The sequence below is a fragment of the Schistocerca cancellata genome, chromosome 2 (genome assembly GCF_023864275.1).
Source record: "Schistocerca cancellata isolate TAMUIC-IGC-003103 chromosome 2, iqSchCanc2.1, whole genome shotgun sequence".
NCBI lineage: Eukaryota > Metazoa > Arthropoda > Insecta > Orthoptera > Acrididae > Schistocerca > Schistocerca cancellata.
In genome coordinates, this window is record NC_064627.1 from 1,037,165,517 (window position 1) to 1,037,186,344 (window position 20,828).

Sequence of the window (20,828 nt, forward strand, 5' to 3'; positions counted from 1 at the left end):
GAAAAATATAAGCTTCTAAGTCAATGCACTTAAAAGATACGGTCATTTATATTACACATTTTGATACATGCAAACTCACTCATCAAAACCCAAAGGGTACTTTCCGTTGACCTAAAATCATGAACTTTGACTGAAACGAAAGTTTCACAGTAAAAGGAAAGGAAGAATAAAAAAAATTAAAGTATAATTATATCACATAAACAGATCTTTTTGCCATTAGAAATTACAGTACATTAATCTTTAGCCTAAAGGATAATAGAAAAATATTACTGCCTCCTAACATAAACTTTAAGTTGTAGTCATGTCTTAGTAAGTAAATAAGAATATTTTATTCTGTCTTTTCTCTCTCTATATATAAACTGTAGCCGTCTGCTTGCTTCTTTTTGTATGTCCTGGCTAGTCTCCGGAACTACAGTAAATTTTTTGATACAGTCTTGGAATTCCCAGGACCGGAATCTTTGCCAGTATCGATTCGATAACAGGAAAAAAAAATCATCTAAATTTTGTATTCCCCGCATGGACATATTATCTATGAGCCGTTCAGCGCGCGAGTCCATCTCGCACTTGGCCAATTAGTTTTTTTTTAATTACTTGAATTTACTCTTAAAATTTACTGCTACAGTATGTACTACATCTGTCCTTTTCCGCCTCCCTTGTTATTAGAAATGATTTTGGTAATATTTAATACTTATGTTAAAATGACGACTTCCGAATAAAGATTTAGCGAACCATAGATTGTATGCAAATTAACATCTCTCGTTATATTTTCAGTTCAATTGACTTCTTCTGGAGGGAGAAGTAGAAAACGAACACAAAGTTTACTTCTTGACCGCCTTTAGCATCTATCAGATAACCAGACCACTGGCGCAATTATAATCCTGAGAGAAACGATTCGCACACTTGTAAGAGGGCATATATCAAATAACTCATACGATGATCAAACAGTAAAAGGTAACTACATAAACAAAATTTCGTGTAGGTAAAATTACTCAATTGATGTTAGGAAGTTTTTGTCCAAAAATTATCTTATAATCTTCTGTCTCAGTATTGAAATTTTATTATACTCAATCTGACATTAGCTTTAATTAGTGATTCCTTCAAATGGTTCAAATGGCTCTGAGCAGTATGGGACTTAACATCTATGGTCATCAGTCCCCTAGAACGTAGAACTACTTAAACCTAACTAACCAAAGGACAGCACACAACACCCAGTCATCACCGTGATCAGTTGATCTTAGCGATTTCAAATATCTACGGTCATATGTCCTTCTGTGAATTAATAAGTCAGAAATTTTTTGTTACATAGAATTGTTGAACCCGGACTAATGCTTACAAGAGAAAATAAATAATACAAAATAAACAACAAAAAATAAGAAAGAATCCAATCACAAACACCGCTGAATCCAAAACGCAAGTTGAAGGTTTTTTTTTTTTTTTTTTTTTTTGTCTTCGCGGTAGCAAATTGCACATTGAGATTTAGCGATAGAAATTTCAACTTTAAAAGTTATTAGCAATTGTAGAATAAAACCATGCAGAATTTATTTAATTGTAGTAATAGATGTCGCAAGTAAGAGTTTCTGTAATGGTGAGACACGTAACATTGATGTTCCATTTGAACGTTGCGCTCCGATATTATTCCATGCAGCGCGATCGAACATTCTTGAACTTGACTAGTACTACATTATCTCATTCGTGAATACTGCCGATAAAAGAGCTTCGTTTCTAAACTTTTTTTCGACTTGTAGGAGAATTAAAATGGATTTCCGTGGTGAACTGACGTTAGCCCCGAAGCTTGCATCAAAGTTGGATTCTATTGTTGGTGTTGCAACCACAATGGGTCAAAAACTAGAAATAATCGTGCTCGTTGCGGCTGAAAAGAAACGCACGCCCGACCCCCCCCCCCCCCCCAAAAAAAATTGAAAACAGACAATTGCCGGCCAGAGTGGCCGAGCGCTTATAGGCGCTTCAGTCTGGAACCGCGCGTCCGCTACGGTCGCAGTTTCGAATCCTACCTCGGGCATGGATGTATGTGATGTCCTTAGGTTAGTTAGGTTTAAGTAGTTCTAAGTTCTAGGGGACTGATGACTTCAGATGTTAAGTCCCACACCGCTCAGAGCCATTTGAACCATTTTTTGAACAGAGACAATCGCTTAGAAAATGAGCAATCGCAAATATATCAAACCTTATCTGGTGTTTCACATTGTGTAAAACACACCGCCAGCGAGTTAGTAAAACTCATCGACGAAAAGCTAGGTGAACAAGTTTCAGTTCTAAAACGAAAGATGTGTATTGGTTGGCACAACTGTCTGGAACTCACTTAGGTGACTGTGAAAAAACATCTGTTTTGGGAAGTTCACAGAGCGAAAAAATTTCGAAATGGTCCCATGACCAAACCCAACTCAAACTGTTGTGACTTGGCAAGACAGCCAAGCCACTATGATAGGTAGCCGAAAGGCACGCGTTAAGCTCACGCAGGCTGGCGTGAGGTCTGGAACATTTAAGGAAGTTAGACTTTAGCAAAAAAGGTCGTAGCTGTTGGAATACTTAACTTTAATCCATAATTGGTGAACATCGGTCTGACGGTACATGCATCACAAGATAAATAGCAAATGATAATGGCGCCTTGCTAGGTCGTAGCAAATGACGTCGTTGAAGGCTATGCTAACTATCGTCTCGGCAAATGAGAGCGTAATTTGTCAGTGAACCATCGCTAGCAAAGTCGGCTGTACAACTGGGGCGAGTGCTAGGAAGTCTCTCTTGACCTGCCGTGTCTGCAATCACTGACAGTGGCGACACGCGGGTCCGTCGTATACTAACGGACCGCGGCCGATTTAAAGGCTACCACCTAGCAAGTGTGGTGTCTGGCGGTGACACCACACAAACAGAGGTAAAACCATGCTTAGAAATTATTAAAAGGGCACAAGGCTGTGTTATCGAAGTCATGACTAACCGACTAAATGCAACTCAGATCAGACGAGGAGTTAAAAAAAAATGCAAATCGTAAGCGATACGAAAAGGAAGTAAAGAGCGCAACAAGTAGTGATTCACTTGAAAAAAATATATAAATTCCCTCATCAGTCAGAAATACCTAAATTTTTGGTAAAACCCATAAATTTGGGACTCCTGGAGTTCAACACAAAATAAGAAAATTCCCTAAAAAGATAAGGCAGTAAGCATATTCCATAGTGATCAGATGCAAAACTATTCCATTTTGTTCGAAGAGCAAGAAATTCATTCATACAAATTGAGAGAACAGTCTCCACTATGTATCAAGGATAACATGTCAAGTCAAAAATTCAGAAACGTTTCATATAGGTATTCAGTACCACAGTAGTGGCTCGATCAACAACAAGCGAAATACTCAAATACCATTTCCTCTGCTTTTATTGTACTTTTCTATATCCTGCCATTCCATATGTTATCCTCGTCCATTATTCTCATACACGGCTTCCATCTGCATCGAGTTAACTTCCTAACTAAGTGAACTAATTAACATCCCCGTATCTTTTCCTGTAGTGTTGTATATACTGGACAGTGTGTCTTTGATGTCTGCATTACTTATGTCTTGGAAGTGTTTACAAATATTCCAGATTTTTCCTCTGTTTATCCTGTTAGCTCCGTCACTCTGTGAAGAACTTTATTTTTTGCTAGGACATCTTGCCCATCTGCGTATTTAATAATTCCATTAGACAGGCTCCTTCCTAACCTATTTACAAATATCCCACTGATCACGGCATCCAAACCCATGTCCAATTGGGTCTAGTAGCTGACAATTTTGCAGTAAGAGCGTCAGCTTTACTTTACTTCCTCTCCTGTGGATACAGTATGTCAAGAATATCATACCACGTCCCTCCTGTGCGATATCGTAAAACTTAATTGCTTATATTTTTCCACACTTTCAGCCAGTCCGTCTCACAGTGTCTCATTTCTATTGGATGTCTTATGCTCTGTGCTACGCAGTGCTTTGGACTTGACTATCATCCCGAAGTGGAAATAGAGGGGTGTATGCAGCAGAACTTACTTAAAATTTAGGCAGTAGGACAGAGTAGTGCCTGGGTAGCTCGGATGGAAAGAGGCGTAAGACTGATCTGGCGTCCTGGTCCGTCATACAGTTGTATTCTGCCAGCAAGTCTGACAACGGAACAAAATCTCCTGCTCAGCAGAAGACACGCTCTGGTTCGCGTTCCCAGTACTTGTGTCCACGTTAAACATGGTTTACACCGGAGCGAATGGAAGCAAACGAGCATTCCTAGGCAGCCCCGAATGTTCACTGCAAGCGTCTACAATAGAGAGAACGGAGGAGAATAACAGCTAAAGAGCACACAGCCTGTGAATGTTGCTTTCTTTTTTTGCCGTAATAACCGGCTCACAGGATAAAACATTATAAAAATTACACAGTTAGAGCCACGATACAAAACTTTGATATACAGAGAGGATTATTTCATGCATGGTAATTCAGCTGCCCCCACCGCTGTCGTTTTAGGCAATGTTATTTCTGTCCTTCAAAAATCACGCGCAAGGTTTTCATGTTCTCCTGCTTGCAACGCGCAAAGTATTAGTCTTACAGAAAAAACGAGCGGAAACTTTTTTGTAGAAAGTTTGATGAAGCTACATTTTTTTATTGGGATACGCTTTCGCTGGAGGCAACAGTTTTGGAGTTATTCAAGAAAAAACATACAAAAGAGATCTTCAAACGCACCTACACCCCACACTCATCACTTACAAGTCAGGATTTCTAGGACGTTATTCGTGGCACTGTACAAATATTTCTGAGTACACCAGCTATTCTCGATATTCGACCTGTTTTGGTCTCTACTGATTAGGATATTACGCCACCAACACAGTCGGCTAGTTCGTTAACATCATTAATTTAAAGATGCCCGTGACGGCAATGAAAGACAAATCACTTTTGTAAACGTTACGCTAAAACTAATTACGCTGATAATTCCAGCCAAACTTGACGCTTACAAGCACAGTAGTTTCGTACTCAGAAGGGCTGAGAAATACAACGATGTAATTGTTTATTTCGTGTTTAGTACACAAAATTTTTATGTAAAATTTACACGAACGTCAGTTTTACAGCCAATAGATGCTTGACTAAGCTGGATTCGTAATGAGACTAGTCAATGGAGACCAAATACGGTCGAATTTGGGAAATAATTTGTGCAATCATAATTTTTTGTACAGTGGTAGGAGGGAGTGCCATGAACAACATACTGGAAATCGTGACTGTTGGGGGCTGAGTGTGGGAATGGAGGTGTGTTGAAGATCACTTCAGAACCTTTTCTTTTAAATAACTCGAAATCTATGGCCGGTACAAAATTTAGCTACATTATATTTCCTACAAAAAAACGTCCTCTTTATATTTTTTCTGCAGGCCAAAAATGCCAATCCGGGCTTGAAAAAACAATAGAAATCAGAGCTCGAACGGAAAGATTTTGCTGTTCCTTTTTCCCACGCGCCATTCGAGAGTGGAATGGTAGAGAAGTAGTATGAAAATGGTTCGATGAACCCTCTGCCAGGCATTTAAGTGTGAATTGCAGAGTAACCATGTAGATGTAGAGGGGCAGCTGTATAGCGAGCGTACTGGTTTTGACAAGGTAAGCAGAACGGTGTAGGAAAGAAAGAACTCAGGTGTCTCATTTTGTACGTAAACGTGAAATGCGTGGAGGTAGTGCACTTAACAAGGAATTGTAGTTCCGAATTTCCTTACAAGAGAAACTCCCTATCGTACCCGCCTCAGATTTAGTGGTAAAATTGCCCAGTGGATAGCCCGTCAGAAACAGAAAACAGATAAAGCACGAAAACAGGAAGAAGGTGTACAGAACTGTAAAGAAAGAAGCAAAATAAGAACAGTGAACGGTCCAAGCTCAAGATATGCAACATCGAGCGAGTGGGACGAGCCATGTGATTACGTCGTCACTGTGTTGTACGAGAAAGAGGGAGATCCTTATTCAAATCTCTCTCGTGCCTATTTTTCCTTTTTCATAAAATAATGAACTGTCTGTCGGGTCACTGACGTGCGTGGTCGCTGGATTCAAATTTGTGTCTGTGTCGTGGTGTAACGTCCGTTTGCAGCAGCTAGGTGTAAGGAACGGAAGTTGACTCCGAACTACATACCACAGTGCGGTTATCTCACATCGGACCTACTGCTCAGTGCGTCCGAATCATTAGCAGGTCTGTATCTGAGACGTGTCTTTTCACTAGTAATCGACAATGGGATCCCGAGATTACTAGGCGATGAGACTCCAGACGTACGTACCTCCTCTTTGTTCTACACAAGTACCACGTGTTATAGGTTCTTGCAAACTTTTTGGAAGTGTTGCCTCTTGAATGTCTTTGTTGTAACACAGTTCACGCCCGTTTGTTGGTTGTTTCTATTTCTGTGACAGGTGTATGCGGCATCTCGCCATCTCTCACTACTCATCACATTTACTTGCGACAGCAATATTTTCTTACCGCATGACCCATATTCTATAACCAATTTACAGTATGACAGTTGTCAAGTCTACAGAAAGAGAACAGACTCTTCAATGACCGAACGGACAGTCCACAATTTTTGAAAAAAGGGGGGCACGGAGGAGAGTCGAACACGGATCTCCCATTTTTCAGTCCAACACCGTGACCACATAACCACCACGCCGTGGCTCGATGTTGCACATCTTGAGCTTGAACCTTCCACTGTTTCTCTTTTGCTTCTTTTTTCACAGTTCAGTACACTTTCTTCCTGTTTTCATGCTTGATCTGTGCTCAGTTTTTGACGGGCTATCCACTTGACCATCTTACGACTAAATCTGAGGGGATGTCAAATTAAACACCTTTCAGCCGTCAATTTTCAACATTATTGTATTAGGCAATCAGTTTCAGCGTTTTACTACGCCATCTTCAGGACCCTGACCGACGTGTAGGAATAATCCACCTCGCTTGTGATCGAAACAGGGGCCAGCAATACTGGTATTAGTAGGTATTTGGTACAGTGACCACTTCAAACAGCCGACCGATGGTGGCCGAGCGGTTCTAGGCGCTTCAGTCCGGAACCGCGCGACTGCTACGGTCGCAGGTTCGAATCCTACCTCGGGCATGGATGTGTGTGATGTCCTTAGGTTAGTTAGGTTTAAGTAGTTCTAAGTTCTAGGGGACTGATGACTTCAGATGTTAAGTCCCATAGTGCTCAGAGCCATTTGAACCATTTTTGAACCACTTCAAACATCACCCGCCGACTGTTCCATCACAAGCGAGGTAGATTGTTCCTGCACGTTGGTCAGGGGCATGACGATGGAGCAGGAAAACGCTGTAACTGGTTGCCTAATAAAATAAGGTTGGAAAGTAGACGGCTGAAAGGTGTTTAATTTGACATCCTCTATCGAACAGCCGAGTCCCACGACCATCGCTAAAAAGAGGGACATACAGATATCTGACGTGGGTTGCGGTGGGGTGTTTCCTTTTGTTAGCATTATTCCAAAAGTCTACATATATGCTGGCTTCTCATTATAAATAAGGAGGAAATTTAAAAGCAGAACGCTGATTACCAAAAACCAACATAATGTAGAGAAAGGCCAGCGTTTACACTCCAGTTGCTAGCAACCGGAGATATTTACGTTTGTGATTATTTTGTCTTTCAATAGCTTCTATATACGTATCAGACGCACTGCCTCCGAAACTGAGTGGTCAGAGTGGTTAACTGCCATTCAGAATGACCCGAGCTCGATTCGGGATGCTGCTAGTGACTTTTTGTCTTTTCCTTGGTGGGAGGACTGCAACGGGACGCAGTCAGCCTCGTGAGGCCAACTGAAGAGCTACTTGACCGAGTAGTCAGTGGTTCCGTGTCATGAAAAATGAAAACTGCCGTGATAGCCCACGACCCTCACGGCGCATCAAATGACGCCATTGGCAGAAGATGACATGGCGGGCAGTCGGTAACGACGGATCCGCTGGAGTGTGTAGACGGAGTTTGGTTTCTGATGTCAGCAGTGACATATACGAAGCCATTCAAGAATTTTACTAACGTATAATTTGTTAGAACATAGATAGCGTGATCCAGGGTAAACCACTTTCCTTTATCATACTAAATGTCTGACATAACAGTGATTCATCAGCTACGTAATTACAGCTACCGTGAATGGAACCAATGAGAGTGACCACATCTTTTGTATATTTGTAGCTTTAATCACTGTAATAGACATACAGGCTGATTCCGTGACTTTTTTGTCTTGTTTGGGTCTATACTACGAGGTGCATTCAAGTTCTAAGGCCTCCGATTTTTTTTATCCGGACTGGAAAGAGATAGAAACATGTGCATTGTTTTAAAATGAGGCCGCGTTCATTGTCAATACGCTCCAGAGATGGCAGCACCATACGGCAGATGGAATTTTACCGCCAGCGGCGAGAATGAGAACTGTTTTAAATACTTACTTTTGTATATTTGTAGCTTTAATCACTGTAATAGACATACAGGCTGATTCCGTGACTTTTTTGTCTTGTTTGGGTCTATACTACGAGGTGCATTCAAGTTCTAAGGCCTCCGATTTTTTTTATCCGGACTGGAAAGAGATAGAAACATGCGCATTGTTTTAAAATGAGGCCGCGTTCATTGTCAATACGCTCCAGAGATGGCAGCACCATACGGCAGATGGAATTTTACCGCCAGCGGCGAGAATGAGAACTGTTTTAAATACTTAAAATGGTGACGTTTTCCTTACTTGAACAGCGTGCAATCATTCGTTTTCTGAATTTGCGTGGTGTGAAACCAATTGAAATTCATTGACAGTTGAAGGAGACATGTGGTGACGGAGTTATGGATGTGTCGAAAGTGCGTTCGTGGGTACGACAGTTTAATGAAGGCAGAACATCATGTGACAACAAACCGAAACATCCTCGGGCTCGCACAAGCCGGTCTGACGACATGATCGAGAAAGTGGAGAGAATTGTTTTGGGGGATCGCCGAATGACTGTTGAACAGATCGCCTCCAGAGTTGGCATTTCTGTGGGTTCTGTGCACACAATCCTGCATGACGAACTGAAAATGCGAAAAGTGTCATCCAGGTGGGTGCCACGAATGCTGACGGACGACCACACAGCTGCCCGTGTGGCATGTTGCCAAGCAATGTTGACGCGCAACGACAGCATGAATGGGACTTTCTTTTCGTCGGTTGTGACAATGGATGAGACGTGGATGCCATTTTTCAATCCAGAAACAAAGCGCCAATCAGCTCAATGGAAGCACACAGATCCACCGCCACCAAAAACATTTCGGGTAACCGCCAGTGCTGAAAAAATGATGGTGTCCATGTTCTGGGACAGCGAGGGCGTAATCCTTACCCATTGCGTTCCAAAGGGCACTACGGTAACAGGTGCATCCTACGAAAATGTTTTGAAGAACAAATTCCTTCCTGCACTGCAACAAAAACGTCCGGGAAGGGCTGCGCGTGTGCTGTTTCACCAAGACAACGCACCCGCACATCGAGCTAACGTTACGCAACAGTTTCTTCGTGATAACAACTTTGAAGTGATCCCTCATGCTCCCTACTCACCTGACCTGGCTCCTAGCGACTTTTGGCTTTTTCCAACAATGAAAGACACTCTCCGTGGCCGCACATTCACCAGCCGTGCTGCTATTGCCTCAGCGATTTTCCAGTGGTCAAAACAGACTCCTAAAGAAGCCTTCGCCGCTGCCATGGAATCATGGCGTCAGCGTTGTGAAAAATGTGTACGTCTGCAGGGCGATTACGTCGAGAAGTAACGCCAGTTTCATCGATTTCGGGTGAGTAGTTAATTAGAAAAAAAATCGGAGGCCTTAGAACTTGAACGCACCTCGTACCTCCTCCCAAAGTATGAGGGATGGGACTTCAATAGTGGCAACTATTTATTTACAACTCGCACAAAATAGACACGTGTTTCAAAGTTTTACTGACCTTCAAAGTAGTCACCAGCATTATATATAACCCGTGGCCAGTTGTGTTGGCAATTCAAAAAATGGTTCAAATGGCTCTTAGCACTATGGGACTTTACATCTTAGGTCATCAGTCCCTTAGACTTAGAACTACTTAAATCTAACTAACCTAAGGACAGCACACACATCCATGCCCGAGGCAGGATTCGAACCAGTGACAGTTCGAGCGGCGCGGTCTATTGCCCGACGAATTTGTAGCAGTTCTGAAGCGAGTGCTGTGAAGTGTTTCCTTCAGTTTAGAAATCGAGTTGAACCCACGAGGGCTTAAGTCAGGGGAGTGCAGTAGGTGGCATAGCACGTAGCAGCCTCATCAGTCAAACAAATCAGTAAACAGCTTGCACTGTAAGTGCTTGAGCATTGTACTGCAAAATGATGGTCAGGTCCTGCACAAAGTGTCATCACTTCTGTGTTTATGCTGTTCATTTTTGGAACACAACCTGCGACCAACTCGTATGAAAAACAAAGAGCTCGCAGTAGAATGATTCCACTGTCAGAAGTATCGGAACGATTTTCGCTTCTAACTTTAGATTCCGTCGTTTCTGGATCTTACTCCAAATAACTACAGTTACTCTTCTCCATCATCCCTGAAAGTTTTTAAGATAAACATTGAATATCCCCGTATTAGCGCACAAGTTTACTTTCAAGGAAATTTATCGTGCATCTCTCCTTTTAATAAAAAGAAAAACAAAACTTGTGCTTAGCCACTCAGTTTCGCCCCAATGGGCGTTTGAGTGTTTCAGCAATTTTCTATCAATCATATTTCTTTCCTTCAACATTTGTACTGTGCATCTCTTGGTCCAAGAAGAAACTGTGACATCTGTATTCTTGTATCAACAACATTACATTCTCTTCTGTCCACCGAATCGCTCACACAACCCAGGTCGCCGGCCGGGGTGGCCGAGCAGTTCTAGGCGCTACAGTCTGGAACCGCGCGACCGCTACAGTTGCAGGTTCGAATCCTGCCTCGGGCATGGATGTGTGTGATGTCCTTAGGTTAGTTAGGTTTAAATAGTTCTAAGTTCTACGGGACTGATGACCTCAGAAGTTAAGTCCCATAGTGCTCAGAGCCATTTGAACCATTTGAGCCAACCCATGTCAACAATAAAAGTAGGCACCATAGTAGACGGAACATTCCTGTAATGCTAACGTCGAAGAGAAGATAAAGCGAACAACCGTCGATGGTGCACTTAAAGACGGATTACCAGGGGAACACGAGTGAACAGTAGCGAATGGGAACCGAATACGATCGATTGCGCTCTCGGCTAGCGCTTAACCAGTGAAAATTCTCGTTCGTTGATGTTTGTTCGCCCGTGTTACCTTCGGTGTAAAGCAGACTTTAAACACACACAGCAGTTTTTCTGTTGCCAGAGGCTTAGCGACATTTCAGTCACGGACTCGGACTTGCTGCGGCAATACAAGAAGAAAGGGAACTTCAAATAGGGGAATCCAACTGACTGATTCCATCAAAACCCTCCGATACATTTCAGAAATAGAAATAAAACCATCCGCGAGTGGCTAATTGGCGATATCTGTGAATTTGAGCAGCTGTGTGAAGCGGATGTAGTGAATAAAGTGCGCTCGATAGAGGAAGAGAACGGAACGAGGCGATTTACGAACTAAATGAGCTAATCTGTTGTTAGAGAATGCAGGACACAATTCGTTTCACTATATGGTATATGGATGCTTTGATGCACCGGTAAAAGAAAACCGTCATCCATCAAAAACTGAATAAAACTCAGAGAAATTGGACGTTGTTTTCCGAATGTCAGCTGAAAGTAAATAATAACGTGGTACAATGTGTTGTAAGTGTAAATGAGACGTCAGTTTTATACGAGTAACGAGTGAGAAATTTAATGGACTTTCAAATGTTACATGTAGCATAAGCCTATTTTGTAAAAACACTAAACACCACACTCCAGTAAAAACATATGTATTTTGGATCATGCTTGCGTTTCAGCAATCCGTGATGTCTCGTGATCGCGTTCATCCAGAGAATCTGGAGTTTGCTCTGTATTTACACATATTGTAAATTACAGTCCCCCTCAGCATTTTTCTACCTTTACGTAAAAGCCAATATCAGGAACTACTGCAGGGATTTTGATAGTTTTCACTAACAGATAGGCTTATTCACGAGCAAGGTTTGTGTACGTAATTTATAATTATGGTAATTGATGGGAGTGTAATATACGAGTTTATTCGGCCATCAGTCTTCTGACTGGTTTGATGCGCCACGCCACAAATTTCTCTCTTGTGCCAAAATCTTCATCTCAGAGTAGCACTTGCAACCTACGTCCTCAATTATTTGGTGGCTGTATTCCAATCTCTGTCTTCCTCTACAGTTTTTGCCCTGTGAAGCTCCCTCTACTACCATGGAAGTCATTCCCTGATGTCTTAACAGATGTCTCATGGTCTTGTCCCATCTCCTTATCAGTGTTTTCCACATATTCCTTTCCTCTCCAATTCTGCGCAGAACCTCCTCATTCCTTCTCTTATCACTCCACCTAATTTTCAACATTCGTCTGCCGGCCGGTGTGGCCGAGCAGTTCTAGGCGCTTCAGTCTGGAACCGCGCGCCCGCTACGGTCGCAGGTTCGAATCCTGCCTCGGGCATGGATGTGTGTGCTGTCCTTAGGTTAGTTAGGTTTAAGTAGTTCTAAGTTCTAGGGGACTGATGACCTCAGATGTTAAGTCCCATAGTGCTCAGAGCCATTTGAAACATTTTTGAACATTCGTCTGTAGCACCACATCTCAAATACTGTTCTGTTTTTCCCACAGTCCATGTTTCACTATCATACAATGGTGTACTCTAGATGTACATTCTGAGAAATTTCTCCTTCAAATTAAGTCATATGTTTGATACTAGCAGACTTCTCTTGGATAGAAACGTCCTTTTTGCCATTGCTAGTCTGCTTTTGATGTCCTTCTTCCTCCGTCCATTATTGGTTGTTTTACTGTCCAAGTAGCATAATTCCTTAACTTCATCTACTTCGTGACCAGCAATCCAAGTGTTAATTTTTTCGCTGTTCTCATTTTTGCCACTTCTCATTACTTTCATCTTTCTTGGAATTATTCTCAGTCCATATTTTGTACCTATTGTATTCTTCATTCCATTCAGTAGATCATGTAATTCTTCATTTTCCCTTAGGATAGCAATGTCATCAGCGAATCGTATCATTGATATCCCTTCACCTTGAATTTTAATTCCACTCCTGAACCTTTTGTTTATTTCCATCATTGCTTCTTCGATGTACAGATTGAACAGTAGGGGCGAAAGGTTACATCCCTCTCTTACACCCATTTTAATACGAGCACTTCGTTCTTGGTCGTCCATTCTTATTATTTCCACCCCTAGCACAAGAGAGTGCCCTAAACCTCTGTCTCTCCGTGCCGTTGGTAGGATGGGGGTGACTTCTTACGCCGGACGTCTTATTAATCAAAATTTAAGCAGTGGCGGGTTTCGAACCCTGAACCGGGTACGTTTTGATTACTAATCAAAGACGCTATCCTCTTTTCCTTTTAATCCCACTTTGTTACTGTTCGTTATATTTGTTTGGGGCGGACGTCCCATGATTACCGTTCAAGTTCATCGTTGATCCATTCACTCAGTTTTTTTCTTATTAAAGAGGGCAACTAGCCATCTGACGAATACGCTGAGCTACCAAGCCGGCGTCCCACAGACCTCGGGTGAATTAATATACGAGTATATACTGTTACTTGTTCCATATTTTATTGGCATTTGGAGTGGCATTGTGACAATGATGGGAGGTACAAGCTGATTTGGCAAGGAGGAATTGCTGTCTGGCGGCAAAAGCGTTAAAGTAGACAGCAGCCCCAACTCCAGACAACAGCTAATACTGACCCGAATCTATACATCTATACATATCTCCCGCACATAATATGAAATGAAGTTCCCTGCCGAGTTTTTCTGTCTGTATGTGATGGCTAATTTCAGGAACTACGTACTGTAGGGATTTTGATATGGTTTTCCGTAGAAAACAGAATGGTTCACGATGAATGGTCTTGTATATAGACTGATCAGACAGAACATTATGACCACCTACCTAATGCCGGGTATGTCCATCTGTACCACGGATAACAACGGCGACGCGTCGGGGCATGGAATCATGAGGTCTTGGTAGGTCGTTGGAGGGAGTTGGGACCACGTCTAGCCGGGCGTTGTGGCCGAGCGGTTCTAGGCGCTTCAGTCTGGAACCACACTGCTGCTACATTCGCAGCTTCGAATCCTGCCTCGGGCATGGATGTGTGTGCTGTCCTTAGGTTAGTTAGGTTTAAGTAGTTCTAAGTCTAGGGGACTGATGACCTCAGATGTTAAGTCCCATACTGCTCAGAGCCATTTGAACCATTTGGACCACATCTGCACACACAAGTCACCTGATTTCCGTAAATTCCTGGGACTGGGGCAATGAGCTCTGACGCCACGTTCAAGATGTGTTCGATTAGGTTCAGATCTGGCGAGTTGGGTGGGGCGTCTGCACATCAATTGGGACTCGCCATTGTCTTTCCAGAACCGACCTATCACACTCCTGGCCTTGTGAAATGTCACATAACATTGTCGAAAAATACCACCGCCCTCGGAAAACATGATCATCATGAAGGGGTACACGTGGTCTGCAACCAGTGTACGATACTGTCTAGCCGTCATGGTGCCTTGCACGAGCTCCACTGGACCCATGGATGCCCACTTGAATGTTCCCCAGAGTATAATGGAGCGGCCGCCAGCTTTTCTCTGTCCCGCATACAGGTGTCAAGGAGCTGTTCCCCTGGAAGACGACAGATTCCCGCCCTCCCAACGACATGATGAAGAGGTCCATAAGACCATGCAAAGCTCTGCCACTGCGCCAAAGGCCAGCGCCGATGGTCACTTGCCCCTTTCAGTCGCAGTTGCGAAGGGCGTAATGTTTTTTGTAGGGGTGGATGGTGGCGACTGGCTGCTGTCGTGACGTGCTTCTCGCTGGCTACACATCTGGCTCGTTGGTATCAGAGTGAGACGAGACGCAGGTACTGACCTGAGGTGTTCATGCGGACGGCGAAGCACTTCTGCAGGCGGCAGTGTGGGCACCAGTTGCGACGTGCCTTGTCCACCACGCAGCCGCCGCGGCCCGCTGCAACACACACCAGCCCGTCATAACGATAGAAGGTATTGCTCGTTGTTTGTCATGACATTCCGCTTAGTTGAGTATGTTTCCACTAGCGCTACAAATGTAACGACTAAATTTTGTAAACCATGCATTCGGTATTGTCGAGACACATACCCGTTACAGAGTATTCGTTACTCTATACTTCAGTTACTAAAAGTCGTTACTGGCATAGACGTTACACACGAATACTTTTTGGTAACCTAAGAAGTTGTGGATGTAACAAAGCTCTTGAATGTGAATGTGCCATTTGGATGGGTTATCTTCCATACATAGGTTTCTCTCTTCTAGATACTGACGAACAGTTACCATGGCTGTACGTGGTAACAGCTGAAGTTACAAGGGTCGAACTCGTTGTCCTATGATGGTTCCAGATTCAATCGCCACGACCCTGTCTCCCGCAGGCCACTGCAGGCAGGCACTCCAGTTCCGCCGTACGGCGGACGGCCTGCCACGTGCAGGGGTGGCGGTGAGGGGGAGGCAAAAATACAGAAACGCCACAAACAAAGCAAATTGCCATGTGGGAAAACCGTTAGCATTCAAAATATCTTCCATTCGTCCCGGAATGGATAAATATAGGTCCTGTATGGTTTTCAAGGAACTCTTGTACATCAGGTTCCTTTCAGAGTATGCAGACACAATAGCGCCTTTCTTAGCGATGAAATACAACCGCTCACTTGACGAAAGGTCTGTTCTTAAAGACTGGAAAGTAGCACAGGTCACACCAATATTCATGAATGGAAGTAGGAGTAACCCATTGAATTACAGACCCATATCACTGATCTCAATTTGCAGTAGGATTTTGGAGCATATACCGTACTCGAACATTATGAATCACCTTGAAGAAAACGACTTATTGATACGCAACCAACACGGATTCAGAAAATATCGTTTTTTTTTTTTTTTTTTTTTTTTTTTTTTTTGCAGCACAGCTAGCTCTTTATTCCCATGAAGTAATGAATGCTGCCGACAAGGGATTTCAAATCGATTCCATATTCCTAGATTTCCAGAAGGCTTTTGATACCGTTCCTCACAAGCGACTATTAATCAAATTGTGTGCATATGGAGTATCGTCTCAGTTCTGTGACCGGATTCGTGATTTCCTCTCAGAGAGGTCACAGTTCGTAGTGGTAGGCGGTAAATTATCGAGTAGAACGGAAGTGATATCTGGCGTTCCGCAAGGTAGTGTCATAGGCCCTCTGCTGTTCCTGATTTACATAAATGATCTTGGTGATAATTTGAGCAACCCCCTTAGACTGTTTGCAGATGGCGCTGCAATTTACCTTCTAGTAAAATCATCAGACGATCAATTCCAATTACAAAATGATCTATAGAGAATTTCTGTATGGTGTGAAAAGTGGCAATTGGCACTAAACAAAGAAAAGTGCGAGGTCATCCGCATGGGTACTAAAAGAAATCCGATAAATTTTGGATATACGATAAATCGCACAAATCTAAGGGCTGTCAATTCGACTAAATACCTGGGAATTACAATTACAAGCAACTTAAATTGGAAAGACCACATAGATAATATTGTGGGGAAGGCGAAACAAAGACTGCGCTTTATTGGCAGAACACTTAGAAGATGCGACAAACCCACTAAAGAGACAGCCTATATTACACTTGTCCGTCCTCTGCTGGAATATTGCTACGCGGTGTGGGATCCTTACCAGGTAGGATTGACGGAGGACATCGAAAAAGTGCAAAGAAGGGCAGCTCGTTTCTCGTATTATCGCGCAATAGGGGTGAGAGTGTCACTGATATGATGCGCGAGTTGGGGAGGCAGTCATTGAAACAAAGGCGGTTTTCTTTGCGGCGAGATCTACCGGGTGATCAAAAAGTCAATATAACTTTGAAAACTTAATAAACCACGGAATAATGTACCTACATAGAGAGGTAAAAATTGACACACATGGTTTTATTAGAACAAAAAAAAAAGTTCACAAAATGTCCGACAGATGGCGCTGGACAGCGAAACGTCAGTGACTGCGCATGAAATCGTGTATAAAAGGAGCTGTAATGAGAGAGAGAATCATCCTCTCTTCATCCCGCCGCTTCCTCAGCTGCCCCATGCTCTCCCCTCCTTTTCCATCCTCTCTGACCTTTCCCTCGGCAGGTCCCACGTGGTAGTTTTATTCTTCGTCGTGTGGTCTCCAAGTGGGTTTTAAGTGTGTTGTTTCGGAGTGTTTTTAATACTGTGGCCAACTTTTAACCTGTGCATGAGCATCCAGTGTCCTCTCTGTGTTTTAAGAATCGCCAACTGTGTTTTTTAAGTTTCTGGTGACTTTTTTAACTGTCCCCCATGAACGTCTACATGTCCATGTCTTTTTACCTCCATTTTCTCCCCTTACTCTGTTTTATGTTCCCCTTTTTTATCTCCTTATGTATGTATTATCTTATTCTTGTTTTAGTTGTCGTGTCACTAGGCTGAAGAGCGGCGAATTGTGCTGCCTGACAGCCCTCCCCTGCCCGTATGGGGCAGGGGAATGAAATCACAATAAAGAAAAAAAAAGAGAGAATCAGATGCGCCAGCAGTCGCAGCATGTTGACGTTACCTGAAAAGGCGCTTTTAGTGAAGCTGTATTATCAGAATGGGGAATGTGCTAGTTCAGCGTTACGATCCTATCGCCATAGGAAGGGGATTCGAACGGGTAAAGGTCCGTTGACAAATGCAGCTGTGGCGAGAATGATTTCGAAGTTCGAAGCCACGAGTTGTTTAGACGATAGACCCGGTAGTGGCCGACCGAGCACAAGGAAAAAATGGAGACTGTAGCGGGTTCGTCCATGCACGGGGAAGTCAGCGCTCGTGCAGTCGCACGTCGCACCGGCATTCCATACACTACTGTTTGGTTGGCACTTGGGCGTATCCTCCGATGCTATCCGTACAAAATCCATAGGCATCATGAACTGTTACCTGGCGATTTAGTGAAGCGGAGGGCATTTGCGGTGTGGGCGTTTCAAAAGATGGCGGAAGATGACAATTGGTTGAGTAACGCGTTGTGGACCGACGAAGCTCATTTCACGCTCCGAGGGTCTGTCAACGCCCACAGCAGCAGAATTTGGGCTACCGAAAATCCTAGAACTGTCGTGGAAACTCCATTGCACAACGAGAAAGTCACGGTATGGGTTGGATTTACCACATCTACCGTTATCGGACGTTTTTTCTTCGAGGAAATGCGTGATTCTGGTTTTGTAACTGCTATTGTGACGGGTGAGAGGTACGCCGATATGTTACAGAATCGCATCATCCGCAGCCTGGCTGATAAACACCTGCTGGAACGTACGATGTTTATGCAGGTTGCAGCTCCACCCCATATTGATAGACGCGTGAAAGATCTCTTGCACACGTCGTTTGGTGATGATCGTGTGCTCAGTCGCTACTTTCGTCATGCTTGGCCTCCCAGGTCCTCAGACCTCAGTCCGTGAGATTATTGGCTTTGGGGTTACCTGAAGTCGCAAGTGTATCGTGATCGACCGACATCTCTAGGGATGCTGAAAGACAACATCCGACGCCAATGCCTCACCGTAACTCCGGACATGCTTTACAGCGCTGTTCACAACATTATTCCTCGACTACAGCTATTGTTGAGGAATGATGGTGGACATATTGAGCATTTCCTGTAAAGGACACCATCTTTGCTTTGTCTTACTTTTTTATGCTAATTATTGCTATTCTGATCAGATGAAGCGCCATCTGTCGGACGTTTTTTGAACTTTTGTATTTTTTCGGTTCTAATAAAACCCCATGTCATTCCAAGCATGTGTGTCAATTTGTACCTCTCTATCTTCATTATTCCGTGATTTGTTCGGTTTTCAAATTTATACTGACTTTTTGATCACCCGGTATTTACGAAACTTCAATCACCAACTTTCTCTTCCGAATGCGAAAATATTTTGTTGACACCCACTTACGTAGGGAGAAATGATCATCATAATAACATAAGAGAAATCAGAGCTCTAACGGAAAGATTTAGGTGCTCCTTTTTCCCACGCGCCATTAGAGAGTGGAATGGTAGAGAAATAGAATGAAAATGGTTCGATGAACCCCTCGTTAGGCACTTAAGTGTGAATTGCAGAGTAGATGTAGATGTCCTTCCTGCAAAATAGTGGCAAGTTCAGTTGACTATGACAGAAATGGATAGTGCGTGATCGCTATCCATTTCCGTTATAGTCAAATGAATTTGTCAAAGTAGACCACAAAGGCTCAATAATATTGAGAGCTGGTGATTTTGGTAGCCAGGGGAGATGCGTCAGTTCATCCTCGTACTCATAAAACTAGTCCTGGACGATGAGTGCTGTGTGAACAGGTGCCCTGTCGTCTTGGAACACATCATCACTTCTGTTGAACAAATATTGTACCATGGGATGGGCCTGATGAGCTGTGATGGACACATTATCCGATGCAGTAATGCGACCTTGCAGAGTATCTATGGGTCCCATGGAATACCATGATATTGCTGCCCAAACCATCGCCGAACCACCGACATGTTTCCCTCTTGCGAGGTGAACTCTACTAGAAGTTGGAGACAGTGTGAAACAAGGCTCATCCCATCGACTGACATTCTTCCATTGCAGCGTAGTGCAGGTTTTATAGCTCCGTCTTCTTGTTATGAGCATTTGTCTCAATGAAGAGTGGTTTCAGAATCCCAGCTCGCTCTGTAATTCCCTGCGTATAGAGCTCCCTTCCTGTTGTTTTGGTACTGTCAGGGTTCACGAGTGATACATTCAGTTCTGCAGGGACTTTTGAGCAGATGACCTCTTACTTTTCGTCACAATCCTGTTCAATCACCGTCTGTCACTATCACTCAACAGACATTTTCGTTCTCATTGTGATATTCAAATGGTTCAAATGGCTCTGAGCACTATGACTTAACATCTGAGGTCATCAGTCCCCTAGAGCGTAGCACTACTTAAAGCTAACTAACCTAAGGACATCACACACATCCATGCCCGAGGCAGGATTCGAATCTGCGATCGTAGCAGGCCTAGAACAGCTCGGCCACAGAGGCCGGCCGATGATGTTTGTCCGTGATGGTTAGGAGTGGTCTGTAAGACTCTTGATGAAGAGGGTGCCTACCCTCACGTTTCAATGCATTCCAACATCGGGACACTGTCACATCAGAATGCCTCACAAATCTGGATATCGCAAGATTCGACCAGCTGGTCATATAAAGACACACAATGTTGCCCCTTTCAAGCCTCAGGTGCTGATAACGCTGTCTGACACGAGTACGGGGCACTCCGAATCCTTTACAGTAATCACTCAAGATCTGACACTGTTCATGCCCCATATATCTTCCAACGGGCCTCGTAACAACGCTAAACACAGACAACACTCACGAACTCTAACGAAATTAGAATTATATATTAATATCTTCAGCTACTGACGGGCGTTGATATATATCAACGGGGACAGGTGAAAATGTGTGCCCCGACCGGGACTCGAACCCGGTATCTCCTGCTTACACGGCAGACGCTCTATCCACCTGAGCCACCGAGGGCACAGAGGATAGTGCGTCTGCAGGGACTATCTCGCGCACACACCCCCGCGAGATCCACATTCTCACCTTATATGTCCACACACTACATTCGTAGTGTCCCTACCCAACACACTCATTACTCGTGGAAGACACTCTTACCAAGTCCCGTAAGAGTTCAGGTAATACGTGTGCATCCGCAAAGAAGAAGAAGGTCATGGCCGGAACTGCCGGAACTATGTACTTA

The 20,828-nt window shown here is 43.5% G+C and overlaps 1 non-coding gene across 1 annotated transcript; it reads right to left on the reverse strand.

Annotated features, from left to right (window-relative positions):
* Window positions 1–20,531: 20,531 nt before the first annotated feature.
* On the reverse strand, window positions 20,532–20,606 carry Trnat-ugu (transfer RNA threonine (anticodon UGU)). The gene has a single exon. It is a non-coding gene; the product is annotated as a tRNA-Thr (tRNA).
* Between the last annotated feature and the right edge of the window lie 222 nt (window positions 20,607–20,828).